Source organism: Pholcus phalangioides, unplaced genomic scaffold (assembly GCF_987345545.1).
Source record: "Pholcus phalangioides strain wild (caught in Gottingen) unplaced genomic scaffold, Ppha-v1.0 ptg000024l_1, whole genome shotgun sequence".
NCBI lineage: Eukaryota > Metazoa > Arthropoda > Arachnida > Araneae > Pholcidae > Pholcus > Pholcus phalangioides.
The window spans coordinates 22,753,865-22,772,024 of NW_028301616.1; the positions used below are offsets into that span (position 1 = coordinate 22,753,865).

Consider the following 18,160-nt stretch of genomic DNA (forward strand, 5'->3'; position numbering starts at 1 on the left):
TCATTAGCTGCCACGATCCCCATTTGGGGATTTTGGAATTTTACGTGCTTTTCGTTTACAACTTTTTGTGCATAGGCCTATATATAATTTATCTGGCCAAAAATTTCAATAAAAAAAAAAAATTGGCAGTTAATGGGTTGAATAACAATTTTATGCGGCCTATACGAAGCTGAATCCATAACATTCACAAAATTTAAGTCTATAATTGTATAAAACTCTGTGCATACAACGATATAAATCTATTTGAAACAATAAAAATTATTAATTACACTTAACAAATTTATCTTTAATCTGAAATTAATGTCATATTTCTAATTCAATTTTATTTGAAGTAGAATGAGACGGGAAACTGAGATCAAATTAAATAGACTGTAATGAGAAACCACGAATTTCAATAATCATTAATTAAATTATGTGTAGAAACAACTTGATTATATAAACCAAACTATGAATGAAAATCCCTTTATTCTTCTCCCTAGTGATAATTATTCGATTAAAAGCTGAACTTATGAACTTTTCATTTTCCCCAGAAAAGAAAAGCTGAATTTTGTTCCGCTAATTAATCTTAATTATCTTTATAATTCTATGTGTGGTATAATTTCATTAAATATTTTCATCGGTTCTAATGAGCACCCGTTAACGAAACCTATTAATTATTATTCTGCTGAGCACAAGATATTAACAGACCTCGGAAAAGTTTTAATTTATGAACGCTAATTTTTGTAATTATTATTTTATGGATTATTTCAATTCAATTTTTGTTTTTCAACTTTTCTTTATAAAATCAATGCACTTATTGGTGAATACAGTTAATAGCGCTTTTTTGGATTTTCAATGTAGAGCAGAATTGTAGAAACTTTTCAGTCCGTGGGCCACACATACCGTATAGTATTTCGGTCTCGCGGGCCAGAAACTTGTAAAGAATGACTATATGACCCGTATTTTACGATATACAGTAGAACTCCGATTTAACGAATTCCTGTATTCAACGAATGTTTTTAGAACTTTCTGTGTACATACTTGTGTTGCCTCAACCTCGATTTAACGAATACAAATTTCGGTTTCAGCTGATTCGTTAAATTGGGGTTCGACTGCATTTTGGCCGCCCCAATTTTTTATAAAAAAATTTACCTTTTTTAAAACGTACACATTTTCAACAAGGCTTAGTTGAATTTTTGAAATCAGAAAAATTAAGATTATTTTTATGATTTAATAATAATATTATGATTATTACGACTCTAATTACCATAATTAATTGTAGTCAAATAAATAAATTGCATGCTTTTGATAACTTTTTGGCTATAAATGTCAACTGTACTTGCCTTTCACAATTTCTTTTTGGTTGTACTTTAAATGACAACTTTACTTGCCTCTGACAATTTTTTCGGCTGTAATTGGCAACTGCACTTGCTTTGATATACCTATTGCCTTGAAACCCAGGGCCGTCATTTCAACTTTTTTCAGGGGAGGGCAAAGCACATGTACTCAATGTATGTGTGTATATATATATGTATATACCATTTTTAGTGTATTTTTGAAAGCCGGGGGTGGCAACGGCCCCCTGCCCCCTCCTAAATGACGGGCCTGTTGAAACCGTATAAGGCCCAGGCTTTTGGGGCTAATTTTATTCAGTGCCTTGCCATTTGACACTATAAATTTATTGGAAAATTTCTTGGGTTATGCACCTCCGGTGTGTATGTTACGGAAAGTGTGATAAATCCGGTTATTATGCATAATTGAGGTCTTAAGTTTGATAAATTTCACTGAATTTATCCCTTTTGCCGCGATGAGTAAGATACCTAAGCGTCGTTGGCAAACATGATAAATCGTACTAAATTCATCGAGTTTGCTTGTTATTATGCATAATCCCAATTCCGAGTAGGAAAATATTATACGATAGGTCCCATTGCCGTTATAAGATTTATTATATTTAGATGACTGTACTTGTGAGCTAGTCTCAACCGGATATAATGAACTCTGATTTAACGAATTTTTCCGAACATTCCCTGAAATAATTCCTGTAATTAACTCCCATTTAACTAAATTTGTTACCGTACCCGGATATAATGAACTCCTCTTTAGCATATTCTTCGCATTAACGAACTCTTTAATCATGAAATCACGATTTTAATCGTTAAATCATGAAGTTCTTCAAATCGTTGCATCCCGACTATATTTATCAAACATACTAGACTCATTTGTGAATTATTTTTTTTTTCATATTTATCAAATTCAGCAATTACACTAAGGTATTATGCATAATCACGGGTAAAAGCGATGAATTTCAAGTATTTATCAAATTTACCAGGCACGCTTGGTGATCATGTATAATCGGCTGTAAAAGTGATAATATTTTTAGCATCCATCAAATTTACCGACGACACTTCGGTATTACACATAATCGCAGGTAAAGGCGATAAATTTATCAAACTTGAGACGGTTGATGATTATGCATAATTTAACCGATTTATCACATTTTACCGTGACGTATAGGTCTCTATACGAAAACGACAATCAAATTGTCAGGGGTTTCAGTCTATTGTCCATCTTATGGTATCACGTTCTTTCTTCTCGTCATTCGCTGGTCCCGAAGAGCGATGGTCACTTCACACGGAAAGTCTGTACAAGTGAGTGCGATGTGGCACGTTTCTCTCTCTCTCTCTCTCTCTCTCTCTCTCCAGAGTTATTTTGCGCCTAATAGCAGCTTGTTAACTACAGGGCGTAAATACGCAATTTTATTGGTCAAACTCCATGGGAACAACGCAATCTCGCATCATATATACGTGAGAAGAATCGCATTCGAGAGAGAAGAGGCAATTTTCTTTCGATTGTGTGGCTTATATTCACCGGAGGATTCAAATCTACTTATTCCCAGATTTTGAAACGCAGTTTTCAACAAACACGGGAAAATGACCTTAATGCACGCATTTAAAAATAAAAAAAGCCATTGTATTTTAATAACCTGGTTGTTGCCATGGGATTCTTTGTTTAATTTTATATATAACTACTTGAAGTAATTTAGACTCTTCTATGCGGAAACAATGAAAAGAAACATCCATTATTTTGAGTTATTTTCCTCATATTTTAAGATCTGTGAAATAAAGGCTGAACCTTTATAATGCTTTTATATGGGATTATATAGATTATATTATATTTTGTACAGCTCTAGGAACAAATCAGGACTCATGCTTTGATGTATGAGTTCGGTTGCCCATCTGTTGCGTCTGTTGTTCATCTAAAATTTCAGAACAATTTGAAAATAAGATCTATCCTTATACAAACTGTCACGAATTGTTTGCATAGTGGATATCCTTACAACCGTAGACTTTAGAAACATACTTTCTAAGTTAGTTATTCAAAATGTCTCAAATTTTTCAAGGGGTCATATCCATAAAAAAAATTAAAAAATTAACTTTACGTACAGTCCCCGTGTGATTAGAGTTTCAATTATTGAAATGGAAATTTCACTCTCAGTCTTTTGCAAAAAATTTCATGTTTTTGAATGCAATATTTATCCAGGTATATTAAGTATACCATAAAATCAATATGTTTTTCGTCAACATATATCACTTTGTTATGGCATGTTTTTATTTGCTCAAATTTGGCATCCTTAGGGACTGTACACAAACAGAATGAACTCAACCATTTTGGTTTTTTTCTTCACAATAATTACATTTTTTGGCATTCATATTAACAATTACAGAATTTTTTTTCAAAACGAATTCCACTTACGTTTCGCAATTTGTGAACCAATTTGTCAACTGGCGACAAATACATAAAATTTGATTAATCTATTCATAGCGCTTTGCCATGTCATGTCAGATAATGCTTGAGATCCGATAAAGGTTGAATTATCCTGAGTCAAATCAATCTCTTCGACTAAGTGACTACGACTAAATATATTTTTTGTACTGACATGCTGTATAAACTCACCGCGCAAATTAAACAAGAATTTTTTCCAGGTTCCCAGAATTTTTCCAAGTTGTAAAGTTATGGAGTGAATTTCTCTATGCTTACTTAAATCTGTAGTAAATTACTATTTATCTATACTAATACTGAATACCCAAAATTATCTTTCTCATCATCAACCATTTTCAATCCACTGCTGAATGAAGGTCTTTTCTAGATTTTCCCATTTTACTCTGTCTGATGCTTTTGCCATCAAGCGACTTTTCGGATCTCGTCGATCTACCCATTTGTTTGGGGACGTCATCTCGGAATACCACCACAGGTGGTACCAATCTAGAATACTTGTGGTCCATCTGTTGCCCTGTGTTCTTGCAATATGTCCAACCCGTTTCCATTTTAAACGTTTAATTCTTTGCATGATATCATATAACTTTGTGCGGCTTCTTATCCAAGTGATTCATTTTCTGTCTCTCCTTGCGATGCCTAACATATATCTTTCCATGCTCCTTTGTGTTGTCTGTAGGCTTTGTAATGTCTTGCTTATGAGTGTCCATGTTTCAGCTCCATAAGTCAGTGCTGGTAGCACACGCTGGTTGAACACTTTTCTTTTCAGGCATAATGGCATGTGGCTCTTCAGCTAATTACAGTTTTTGCCAAAAGTGCTTCATCCAATCTTGATTCTTCTGTTTATTTCATTAATGATTCCGTCCATGGTAATTTCTTGCCTCAGGTATACATAGCTTTCTACTTATTCTATTTCTGTGTTGTTTAGCAGGATCTTCTTTTTCAAAGCAAAGAAGTTGAACATATAACTTCAGACTTTTGCAAATTCATTTTCAAACCTACTTGAATACTTGCCTTCGCCAGTTCTTGCATCATTTCTTCTAGTTCCTTTGGATTACTGCTGACAATAACAATAATAAACTTACGTAATACTAATATTAACACAATTTGTTTGCCAATAAATTTTGAAATAATAAATGCATTGCTTTAAGATACTGTTTATTACAGTCATTGATTTTATGTAATTTTATTTCATGGTCAATACAGCTAATACCCGACTACTTGTAACCTCTTCAGCCGAAACTAACTATTAAAGAAAAAAATTCAATTATTTGTGTTTTCTGTGTGTCAAAAAGGTTCTTTAAAAAAAGAAAAACTGTTTAGTTACAGTCGAATCCTGTTTTTACGAATAGCATTATAGTGAAAATATCCCGTTTTAACGAACACTTTTCTAATCCGTAGAAAAGTTTAATGGGAACAATGCATAACCAATAATTCCTTTGTAACGAAATTTCGTTATAACGAAGTGACTTCTCGGGGCTCTTGGAGTTCGTTATAACGAGATTCAACTGTACTTAATTTATTAATTATTTTGAATGTATTTACTACAGTCATTTGAGTTAGGCACATGTATTTGTGCCTCAGGTCTTGACTTGAAAAAAGAATCATATAAAATCATTTAAAAGTAGATAAATTGGTTCAAAAATGGACTGACTGAATGTGGATTTGAACGACCCATCTCGGAATCCCTTGTGAATCAAGTTTGGGTCTTGACTCATAATTCAAGAGCCCCTGGCTGAATGTGGAGTTGAACGACCCATCTCGGAATCCCTTGTGAATCAAGTTTGGGTCTTGACTCATAATTCAAGAGCCCCTGGCTGAATGTGGAGTTGAACGACCCATCTCGGAATCCCTTGTGAATCAAGTTTGGGTCTTGACTCATAATTCAAGAGCCCCTGGCTGAATGTGGAGTTGAACGACCCATCTCGGAATCCCTTGTGAACCAAGTTTGGGTCTTGACTCATAATTCAAGAGCCCCTGGCTGAATGTGGAGTTGAACGACCCATCTCGGAATCCCTTGGGAATCAAGTTTGGGTCTTGACTCATAATTCAAGAGCCCCTGGCTGAATGTGGAGTTGAACGACCCATCTCGGAATCCCTTGTGAATCAAGTTTGGGTCTTGACTCATAATTCAAGAGCCCCTGGCTGAATGTGGAGTTAAACGACCCATCTCGGAATCCCTTGTGAACCAAGTTTGGGTCTTGACTCATAATTCAAGAGCCCCTGGCTGAATGTGGAGTTGAACGACCCATCTCGGAATCCCTTGTGAATAAAGTTTGTGTCTTGACTCATAGTTCAAGAGCGCCTGGCTGAATGTGGATTTAAACGACCCATCTCGGAATCCCTTGTGAATCAAGTTTGGGTCTTGAGTCATAGTTCAAGAGCTCCTGGCTGAATGTGGAGTTGAACGACCCATCTCGGAATCCCTTGTGAACCAAGTTTGGGTCTTGACTCATAGTTCAAGAGCACCTGGCTGAATGTGGAGTTGAACGACCCATCTCGGAATCCCTTACGAATCAAGTTTGGGTCGTGACTCATAGTTCAAGAGCCCCTGGCTGAATGTGAATTCGAACGACCCATCTCGGAAGCTTCCTGCTACAAATACGTTAAGCACCCCCGGTGTACGTAGTCAGAATTCTGGCAAAAAGAATTCGCTCTTGTATTCATGAAAAAAACAACTCACATTTTGAACACACGTCGGGACATTTTGAAATTAATTTTGTATGCATAAATGTTGATTCATTTGAACTAAGTTTTTTTTAGTTATTCCTCTGTAGTATTATAAAAAAAATACTTCAGAACGAGTTGCGTGACTTTTGGATCACTTTGAATCCTTATTTGGGAAAGATCTTTATTTGAAACACGAAATAGCTTCCAAAATTTCGATTCGCATGGAATTTCTTTGAAAAAAAATTAGCATTCGTACCGACACATCTGTGCTAAACATTCAAAGAAAATTCCGACAAATGTCTTATCAGAGACATGAAATGACTCACTTTTTTTTTCCATTACCATCTTAATTAAAGACATTAATCCTAATTACAGGTCGATATTTTATCTCCGATATGCGAATGATACGGGAGACGACAGATATCAGATGCAGAAGCGTCAAAAATTTGCCGGAATCAAACGACGCATCTGATTCCCGATTAATCATCACTTAACTCCCAGAAGGAAAACCAGATAAAAGTGAATGATAAAATGTAAGTAACAGATGAAATAACAAACCGCCGCCGCATGTCGTATCAAACGAGAATGTTTTCGAGAGTAGCATGTGAAAGAGAGAGAGAGAGAATGACGACTGCGTGTGTCCGCGGAATGTACCGACATCATGTCATCACGGGACGTGACATTCATCCGCTAGAAGAGACATCAGGTTCGTCCCGAACAACAAGACAAGGGACAAGGCAAAGGCGTTTCCTGATTACGATTTCCTACAAATATTGCGACGGAACCGCCGGATGAAAAAAAGCAAAAAGCAACACGATGCAGAAAAGAGAAGATAATCTTTTTCCACACGGGAATGACTCCCTTCATTCACCTTTCTTCCTCTCAACCCGTTCAGATATCCAATGACAATCGCATTATTCCAGTCACAGAAGCAGAAACAAACATCAAATAGAAATTTACACGAAGTTTGACACGAATGCATTTTGTGACACCGAATTGACAACCCGTGTTTTCTTTTGTCCCTTTTTTTAATCATAATTATTGCATGGGATAAAATCGATGAACATTTCAGAAATGATTCATTTTTATGGTTTTTGATTGAAATCAATTTCTAAATTCCTATATCCTGTATAACAATATACAGGGTAACAGTTATTTTCCGAGTATTATGCTGAGGTGAACTCGGAAAGAAAAGTCATCACGTCTCCGCCGGGACTCGAACCCAGGCCCTCTTGCATACCGGGAAAGCATGCTACCATCTACGCCATACAACATAAACGAGAGGAAAGGAGCGTTGTCTGTTAGTTTTTGCTGTTCTTTCATAACTTTTCTCCGATTTTCGGATTCAAATATCTTGGCGAATATTTCACTTAGAAACATTGAATTTTTTCCTGTTGGCCTCGGGAGATTCAGGGCAACACCTTTCTAATTGGAAGTTAGAGGACAAGGGGACCGTATAGTAATTTAGATTTTTTTTTCCTAAATTTGTGACGCGCACTACATTTTCACTCTCAAAACTGGCACAAGGTAATTTTTGAATGCCTTCTGAGCATTTTTTTAAATTGAAATCCTACCTCCACGGCGGATGGTAGTTGATGAGATAAAAGCCACATTATCACTTACAGGACACCCTGTATATAGGAGAGAGATATTTGGCATTTTCTCAGCTCGAGATATCAAGGAAACAGTTATTTTCCGGATATTATGCTGAGGTGAACTCGGAAAGAAAAGTCACCCCGTCTCCGCCGGGACTCGAGCCCAGGCCCTCTTGCATACCACGTAAGCATGCTACCATCTACACCACTGGAGACATGACACTGCCTTCCTTATTTCAAGCACTGTGGCGGGAGGCGCTGAAGAAGAGGCATTAGCCTCTCAACTTCAGGAAATTGCCCCCGGGTGAGACGGTTTAGAGAGAGATACATGGCTTTTTCTCAGCTCGAGATATCAAGGAAACAGTTGGCCTGGGTTCGAGTCCCATTGGAGACGTGATGACTTTTCTTCCCGAGTTCAACTCAGAATAATATCCGGAAAATAACTGTTTCCTTGATATCTCGAGCTGAGAAAATGCCAAATATCTCTCTCCAATATACAGGGTGTCCTGTAAGTGCTAATGTGGCTTTTATCTCATCAACAAACATCCACCGTGGAGGTAGGATTTCAATTTAAAAAAATGCTCAGAAGGCATTTAAAATTACCTTGTGCCAGTTTTGAGAGTGAAAATGTAGTGCGCGTCACAAATTTAGGAAAAAAAAAATCTAAATTACTATACGGTCCCCTTGTCCTCTAACTTCCAATTAGAAAGGTGTTGCCCTGAATCTCCCGAGGCCAACAGGAAAAAATTCAATGTTTCTAAGTGAAATATTCGCCAAGATATTTGAATCCAAAAATCGGAGAAAAGTTATGAAAGAACAGCAAAAACTAACAGACAACGCTCCTTTCCTCTCGTTTATGTTGTTCTTCCCAAACTTTTCTACGATTTTTGAATTCGAATATCTCGGCGAATATTGCACTTGGAACCTTGGGATCTTTTTTTTCGTTGGCTTCAGGAGAGACAGAGTAACAACTTTTTGACAGGAAGTTAGAGGACATGGGACCGTATAAAAACTTAGATTTTTCACAAGCACACTGTGTATTAAAATTACTGTAATCTAAAGTTATTTTAGATTTTTTTTTTTTTTTGTTACGCACTGTATTTTCACTCTCAAAACTGGGACAGAGTAATTGTTGAACGACTTTTGAGCATTTTTTAAATTGAAACCGTACCGCTACTATGGACGGTTGAAAAGATAAAGGCCGCATTAGCACTTACACCCTGTACATTGGACAGCTTCTGTCGCTGAAATTGATTTAGCTCTACAACTAAAAGGTTGGTATTTCAGTAAAATGTAAGTTGGTGACACACCCACGGTTTCATTAAAATCTGTCCAAGGAATTATTTTGTTGTATCAATGGTTGAAAATGGCCATTCGCTTTCAATTTTACGTCGTAATCCAAACAAAGTTTCAATTATTTCTGGTTGATTCGAAGTCACCAAGCATTCAAACTATAAACTATTCTTTTCTTTTCGATGGCCAATTCTACAAACTTTTGTTCGTCGGCACCCATATACCGCAGCAGCGCCCTAGGGCTGGGATCTCTGGAGGACTTCCGGGTAAGATGTGAAAATCTTCTTCTATAGCGAATATATGATGTGAAAAAAACGGGAAAATTGATAAGAATCGTTCCGCGCCCCCGGGGCTGGAGAATTGTCAGCCCGCCCCTTGTTGAGTTAATGATTTCGCTCACTCATAACGCCAAGTTTCACACTTGCGGGATGTCAAAAATGATACTTCATATACAGAACGCTATTAGAAACTGAATGAAAGTTTAAAATAGAGATTAAAAAAACAACACAATATCTTATAGAGTTTGCTGGCTAGGGGTCATTCAAGTACTGTATTACGTCAACATCGCGGGTGGGGGGGGGGTTCGGATTTGCTGACTTTTGATGACAAGGGGGAGGGGGGTTTGAAGGTTGCTTACGTCATCAACCACCCCTTTTTGAAGATATGAAATATTCTAAGCTGCTGACGGGGGAGGGGGTCAGTGTTTTGCTGACTTCTGCTGACGGGGGGGGGGTCAAAAATGGCTGAAGCTCTGCTTACGTAATACTTGAATGGCCCCTTATCAATAAACCTCTTTTTTAAATATGCTTGAGTGCGGGAGAAAACCTACTCTCCCAACAACTTCATGCTCAACACTTGAGCACATAATCAGCAGACAATGAGCTGTACCTGTCGAAGAAAAGAAATCAGAGGATGTAGAATGTTCGAGATATAAAGTATCGTGGACATGCTTTGATCTAGGATTATGGCCATAAAATCTGCCCACTGTATGGAGGTGTATGGGATATAGAGGTGTCCAAAGTGGCAGCTTATACTGTACTTGGCTGGGGAGCAGAAATCGTTGCTAAATCCCAGAAGTTAGGGACATGAAATACGCTTGCATTATTTTTTTTAAATTTCTGTAAGTCATATGCGAAGGTGCTCAAAATTTTTCTAATGATTTTTCTTCCTCATTTTCGATTATTTTATAAGAACGTAGAAAATATGCAAAACGCACGCCATTGTGTTGTGACCTTCTATGACACATTCCAACGATACTCAGCGCATGTTGTTGGACCAATTTCACTCAACAACAAATTTTGACGAAAAAAAATAGTCATTTCTTATGTAATTTGATGTGCTCAACACGAATTTGACCATAAAAAAGCTGGATTGGCCGCGGTTTTCTCTGAAATCGCGCATTTAATACACACATAATTAGCACAGTATAATACATTGACACACATACGTATACAGGGTGCATGCATAGCCAACAGCATGCATTGTAAAAAATTACTAGTGAACCGTTCATCACATAGAGTGCGTACTTTTAATTAGGAAAAAGTATCCGAATAACGTGTAGACTTCAGATTTTCCATTCATTTTGCCAGGGGTTGTATAGTTATTAAAATAAACAACCTTTTATACGGACACCCTCTCCTCAAAAATTCAATTTGAAAAGTTGTTGCCCTTTCTCTCCCGAGGCCAACAAAGAACATTCCACTTATATAAGTGCAATATTCGCTGACACATTTTTGAATTCAAAAAATCAGATAACAATTGGGAAAGAACAGCCTAAACCATAGTTTCATCAAACTTTTGGTTCTATCGCCCCTTTTTTTAAAAAAATGTCTCTTCTCATCACCACCCCCAACACAAGTGGACCCATAGGATCCTGTTAAATCCGTGGCTTCTATCGCCCCTGCACCATTCCATGGCCCACCAGGGGGCGATATTGCCCACTTTGGGGAACACTGGCCTAAACTAACGGACAGCGGTCTTTTCCCTTGTTTATGTTGCCCTTTCCCAATTTTCTTCCGTTTTTCGAATTCAAATATATCAGTAATTATTGCATTTAGAAACGTGGCTTTTTTTTTTTTTTTTTTGCATCAGAAGAGACGGGGGCAAAACAACTTTGAAAACCTTCTTTTGAAACAACTTTCTAATTTGGTTCTTGAGCACAGGGTGTCCGTAGAAAAAGTTAATTTTTATTTCAATAACAATACAACCCTGCAATATGAATGCGATATTTGAGTACTACACGTTATTTGGATACTTTTTCTAATTAGAACTATGATTCTAGAATCAACGGCTCGCCAGTAAAATGCGGGAAAAGGGAATTAAGTAATCACCCTGTATATTTATTCATGTTATATCACATTCATTACTTGCTACGTAAGCTCCTTTTGCCCACAACAATCTCAATTATGCATTTCATACAGATATACTATAGAAAAAGTAAGCTAATTTCAAGACCTCACTTATAACATACACGTCGGATGTGACATGCACTTCTGGAATCGCCAAGAAGTATGCTTTAATCCAGGGGTTCTTGACTTTTTTTTTCAACCGCGACCCAGAATCAGCAAGACGAGTTTCGGAACTCATCGGTCTAGTTTTAATTCAAAAGTTTTTTATTAAATATTTCTGATTAACAAGATGTGTTAAGTTTTTGAAATCAATGAAATCAGACGTCTTGAAAAGTGGACCAACAGGATCGTGCCTAGAATCAAACGGGGAGCCCCAAACAACTGTAAGTTCTGACTAATCTAAAATTATTCTTTTCATTAATTCTGAAACTATTTTTTTCATTAATTCTGAAACTATTTTTTTCATTAATTCTGAAATTTTTTTTCATTACTTCTGAAATTTTTTTTCATTACTTCTGAAATTTTTTTTCATTATTTTTTTCATTAATTAATTTATTTTTTCATTATTTTTTTCATTAATTTATTTTTTTCATTAATTCTGAAATTTTTTTGCATTAATTCTGAAATTTTTTTGCATTAATTCTGAAATTTTTTTGCATTAATTCTGTGATTATTTCTCTCATTTTATATATATATATATAATTTCTAATTTTTTTTTCTTCAATTCTAGAATAATTTTCATAATCAGATTTGTAATTATTTTTATAATTTTTTGAATCATTTTTCATTGTTTACGGAACTGTTTTAATTTACGCTGGAATCATGTTGTTCTTCAATTAATTTGAAATTATCATTATGTCTGAATTTCATTGATATTTGTTTAAATATGTTCATATTTTTGTGTATGTCTAGATGATTTTTAGCATTCTTGTGCATTCTTTGATAATATCATGCAATTTCAGAAGAAAATATCGTGCATAAATTGATGACTCAAGAGGTTAAAAAAAATGCCTGGATCCCAGCTCATTTAACCGAAGTAGCTTAAACGTCCCTGAAACCAATAAATGCATTTATAACGGGCGTGTGTAAGTGCATTCGTACGACCCATCTCAGGAGCACCGGTGACCCATAAGTTAAGAACCCCCCCCCCCCGTCATAACCGATATCGACTGTATATGGGAGTTATTCAAGAGACAGCAAATGGCACTGTATCGTACAGAAAGAGACCGATGCCCGTTTAGCACGTAAGTCAACTTGCATTATTTGGCAGCGGTGATGATGATAGTGGGAGACGCGGGCTTTCTCTATATAGCAGACAGAAGTCTAACTCGCCGCAGCGTGAGATTGTAATTCACATGCAAAACGCGCCAAGAGCAATTAGAGTAATCGGCTTTCCTGCCATTCTCAAAAAGGATCATCAATTTTCACGGCGGCGGCAACCAACCATCTTTCTCCTTGTCTCATTGGAGTTGAAAAGAACAAAAAAAATGATGTTATTTACGACGTGGAAAAAAAAAAAAGTTATGGTGAATTGTTGGGAAATGATCCTCCCCAGGAAAAGAAAATACAAAAAAGAAAGCTCTATAAGCTATTATCATCATTATAATAATAAGAAAAAGGAACGTGTTTTGAAAATATTAAAGAACATCTAAAGGAATTAGCATTGTGTTGCGTACTAATAAAGTAGAGGGAAAACAAAAAACGCGCGTAGAAAACAACGCCATAGTGGGCTCCTTTAGTGTTTCTTTCGATGGTCAAGATCGGTGGTTCTCAGCCGGTGCTCCACGGAGCCCTTGGGGCTCCTCATTCTCCAGGGGCCGAGGAAAATGAAAAAAAAAACCCAGTAAAATTTAAAAAATAATTATAAATATTTTGAAATAGTAAAAATAAATCAGTAACTTTTCGATGAATAATCAAAAAATTGGACTACGGGGCTCAGCCATAGAATTGTTTTACTTAAAAGGGCTCCGCGGGTCAAGAAAGGTCGAGATCCGCTGGTCAAGATGAATGGTCAAGAACTTTCCCAAAGAAGGAAAGAAAATCACATGAAATTAGGACATAAATCTGTGATTTCGCATTTTCTGATTTGAAATATTTGCGGGAAAATATTCGGTTTGAATCTCAGAAAAATATTAAATCTCACTCTCATAGGAAAAGTTATGGGAGATATGACCATATATGTACCTCTTTGAATCTTACTGGAAAATATACAGAAAGAAAAATTCATTAGTCCAGCTGGAAAATTTGGAGAGGAATATTCGATTCGAACCTCACAAGAAAGTTTACAGAAAATATACGGTTCAAATCTCTCTTATTGGGAAATATACAGAAATATAATCGTTTTAAATTTTCAGTTTTTAAATCTCACTGAAAAGTTTACATAAAATATTCGCTTTTATTCATGATGTAAAATTTACAGAAAGATATTTGATTTGTATGATGGGGTAAATCGAGAAGTTATCCATACTTCGAATGAGACAACCATAAATATATTTTATGGGCACTGTATAATATTCTATATGTGTATATATATTGTTTATGGTTCTTGTAATTTCATTTTTAATTGGGTTGCTGCATTCTTGAAAAAAAATATATGACATCCATATTTGTTATGGGCATCTTTTTCCTCAGCCACCTCGTTGGGCATTTTGCCTGTTGTGGCCTTGTATTTGTATTTGATTTGAATCTTATTGGATAATATGCAGAAATATATTCGTTTTTAATGTCACTGAAAAATTTACAGAATTAATTTTAGATTATTATTAATTTTTTTAATGTTATTATTAATTTTTTAATATTATTATTTCATAATTATTCGGTTTAATGGAAAATTATACAAAAATATTTGGTATAATACAAAATTGCACAAAAGCACTTGGTTTAAATTTGCCTTTAAAACCTGCCGAAAAATATTCTGTTTAAAGCTCATTAAAATTGTTTAAAGCTCACTAAAATTGTTTAAAGCTCACTGAATTGAAAATGTTTAGGAACATGTGATATATCTGCATCTTTTTATATAAGCAATATTCGTAGCAGAAACATCTTGTTTTTCTTGGATTTTCCTGGAGCATTAACATGAACGGGTTACCCCCACCCCCGATCATGACTGATAAGGTCATAATCTTTATAAATTTGAAAATACTCTGACAGAGATTATTCAACTTCTTTGTTGTGTATTGACGAAAAATATTTTTATCTGTGTCCTAAGATTAACTCAAAAATTATTAGTTTCGAGTCATTGCTGGAAAATTCGAGTTACATTTGAATAGTTTGTTTTTACTGCTCATACAGTTAATATATAAAGAGTAGCCCTATAAGTTCAAAAATTCATAAAAATTGAAGAAAATGTTATATTTAATGTAGTTTTTGCGAAAAATGTATTCTCTATAAATATATATATATATATATGTATTGAAGATTGAAAAATTGAAAAATGAAATTAATCGAAAAATTGGGAAAGGACAGCATAAAAAATGAAGGATGGAGCGTTGTCCGTTAGTTTGTTTAACTTTTGTTGTTTGTTAACTCTTTCATAACTTTTGTCCGATTTTTTAATTCAAAAATATCTCGGCGAATATTGCACTTCTTAGAAACATGGAATTTTTTTTCTGCTGGCCTCAGAAGAGACAGGGCAACATTTTTCTAATTGGAAGTTAGAGGATCAAGAGATCCGTATAAAAATTTAGGTTTTTTTATTTCGTGACACGCTGTATTCTCACTCTGAAAACTGGTGCAGGGTAATTTTTTAACGCCTTTTGATAATTTTTTAAAGTTTAAATCATACCTCTACGGCGGACGGTTGATGAGATAGAGGCCACATCAGCACTTAACGGACACCCTGTATATACATGATTATTAGAAATGTATAAAAAATGGCGGAGATATAATGAGTAAAATGGGAATGCTTATAAAAAATATTCCTTTCCCACCCCCCCCCCTATGAATTTTTTAGTTCTGAAAAATTTAAGGCGATCATAATTTATCATTTTTAACTTTTTCTCAAGATAATCCATTGTGTAACATATATCTTTGAGAACAAACAGCCTTGTCATGATTATTTTCTATGATTTATCCTTTTTCATTTTCAAAGATTTTACTGTTTCATGAGAAACTATTATCTATCCTTTTCTCAATGAAAACCACAAAATAAATTTTTGCTGAAGTTGTACTGAAAAGATTAAACTCTCCTCATTAACCCTCTATGGCCCGTGAATGTACATGGAAATGGTCGAAAAACAATCTATTGTACTAATTCTTTTCTTTTTTCTTTTTTGATATTTTAGAAAGTGTATATCTGTACATCATTTTTAGAGAGCTGCAGAAATTTTACGCTAATTTCGTGCGTGCGGGTGTGTGTGTGTGTGTGTGTGTCTCGACTGGAACGATAGGCTACTTTAAAAGTTTGTCAGAACTGGGCAAATTCCCGAAATTTGCAACAACAAAAAAAAACTCTCGGGCAACAATGGTTTCTGGGCCTCAACAATCACTTTCGGAATGTTTACTTCGGTTACCTTAGCTTAATAGCAATGCTTTTCAGACATGCATATGCCTTTACAATGGTTTTTCACATTTTTAATGCTGCCAGTACTATGTATAATAGTTTATTCCTTTATAAAGGTTTTGTCACTTTTTAAATCCAATACAATACAACTTTGTTAAGCAAGATTTTATCTGTTGATAGATAAGAGAACTGGAGGTGTGCCGCGGGTCACTCAAGTGATTTGGAAAATGTGCTTGGGGTCGCTCAAGTGATCAGGATATGAGCTGTTGGCAGATTAGATGTTCTGGAAATGTGCTGTGGGCACTTAAGGTACTTGATAATTCTCCGTGGGCCACTTGAGTGGTTGGGGCTCGGTCGGTTGCCCTAAAAGTCTAAGGATTGGAACTGTCAGTGTTCTCGCAACAGGTCGATTGCCTTGCGACAAAATGAAGGGTTTACTTATAATTCTTAATAATTGGAGTAAGGGAAAACGAATTGTCTTTCTGAAAGCGTGGAGGACAATTGACCTGTGGTCCTGGACGTATTGGCCTGAACGTGGCTTGGATATCTGTCGTAGACCACATCAGATGATTCTGAGGGTCACATTTGACCCACTTATCATGGGCCGAGCATATATGCTCTAGAGAATAAGGGATCTTCAACGTTTTCCATCCGAGGGCCACATCAGTATTTCCGTAAAGTTACGTGGACCCCATTTAATGAGAGGGGTGAATCACAGAGGGGTTGGGCAGCCCCCTTCCTTTCTGTGACTATATAATGAGCTGTTATAGCAAAATTTCAATTTATTTTGCAAAAAATAAAAAAGATATAAATCATATAATTATCAATTTTAATTAATAAACAATCATTAATTATTAAGTAATTATGAAATAGTTTGGCAAATTTAGAGCGTGCTAACTCTCAGAGTTTTGTACACTAATACCCAGGAGCCAGGACTATCAGTCTGATGTTGAAAAAAAAACCAACTTTCATCTTCAAATAGTAAATTTATTCCAAGGTCTTAACGCCTCGACCACTATTGGCAAGAAATTTTGCGATGAAATTCGGAAAATCTTAAATTATTCTGTTATTTATAGAATTTTGATCAATATTTGAATTTTCTACAGATATACCAACTGTTCGCGCGATTAGAAAGAGTGTCCAACACTAATGATAATTATGATCAAAGTTTCAGATAGTGGAATGATGATTTCATTTTCCACTAGTCGGTGTCTTGGCGGGCCACTAAAATTCCATCGGTGGGGCCACCAGTGGCTCTCGGGCCGCGGAAAGAATATCCTACCCTAAAACGTCGAAACTGACTTCTAAACTAAATTCCAAAATTCGCATGGACAATCGAAGCAGAATTTATACACGTATGTATCAGTTGGTGTCGTGACCCCCCTAATTTTCACTTTAAACTCCTCTCATACATTAAATATCAAATAATAATTACCATAATAGCCATACTACTCACTTTTCACACCATTTTTTTCCACGGAGAGAGAGAGAGACATCCGTGAGACATCTCGACATTTTTATCGACCACAGCTACTGTGGATAATTTTTACCGATGCGTCTTCATCTTCAGATAATTCCATACTAAAGATAGAGAGAGCGACTCTTCGAATATATATATATATATATATATATATGAGAGCGTACGAGATAAAACCTTATGATATAAAGAGCCACCAGAAGGAGCTAGAATTCGTTTCACATACACATTATGTCTCATCAATTACTTAGGTTTGGCAGAACTTATATTTAAAAAAGAAAAAAAAAACTATATAAAGAGCACACACACAAAAAAAAAGAACAGGTCTTGAGATGAACGCCATTTAATTTTTGCCAATTATATCGATTATCTGTTCAAGAGAAGAAGAAGAAAAATAACCATCTGGGAGAGAATTTCCAGAGTCGTGCTGTTAATATGTATGGCCCCATTTAGAAGTAATAGCGGTGGTCTGGTCTTCTATATGTATCACGTAAGAGAGAATATACCTTTTTATATATATGTT

The 18,160-nt window shown here is 35.6% G+C and overlaps 1 long non-coding RNA gene across 3 annotated transcripts in view; it reads right to left on the bottom strand.

Annotated features, from left to right (window-relative positions):
- Positions 1–17,758, bottom strand: part of LOC149069002 (uncharacterized) — a 101,182-nt gene extending 83,424 nt beyond the window's left edge. For all 3 annotated transcript variants that reach the window (XR_016195121.1, XR_016195123.1, XR_016195122.1), the window contains exon 1: positions 17,617–17,758. This is a non-coding gene — a long non-coding RNA (uncharacterized LOC149069002). The remainder of the gene's footprint in view (positions 1–17,616) is intronic.
- Between the last annotated feature and the right edge of the window lie 402 nt (positions 17,759–18,160).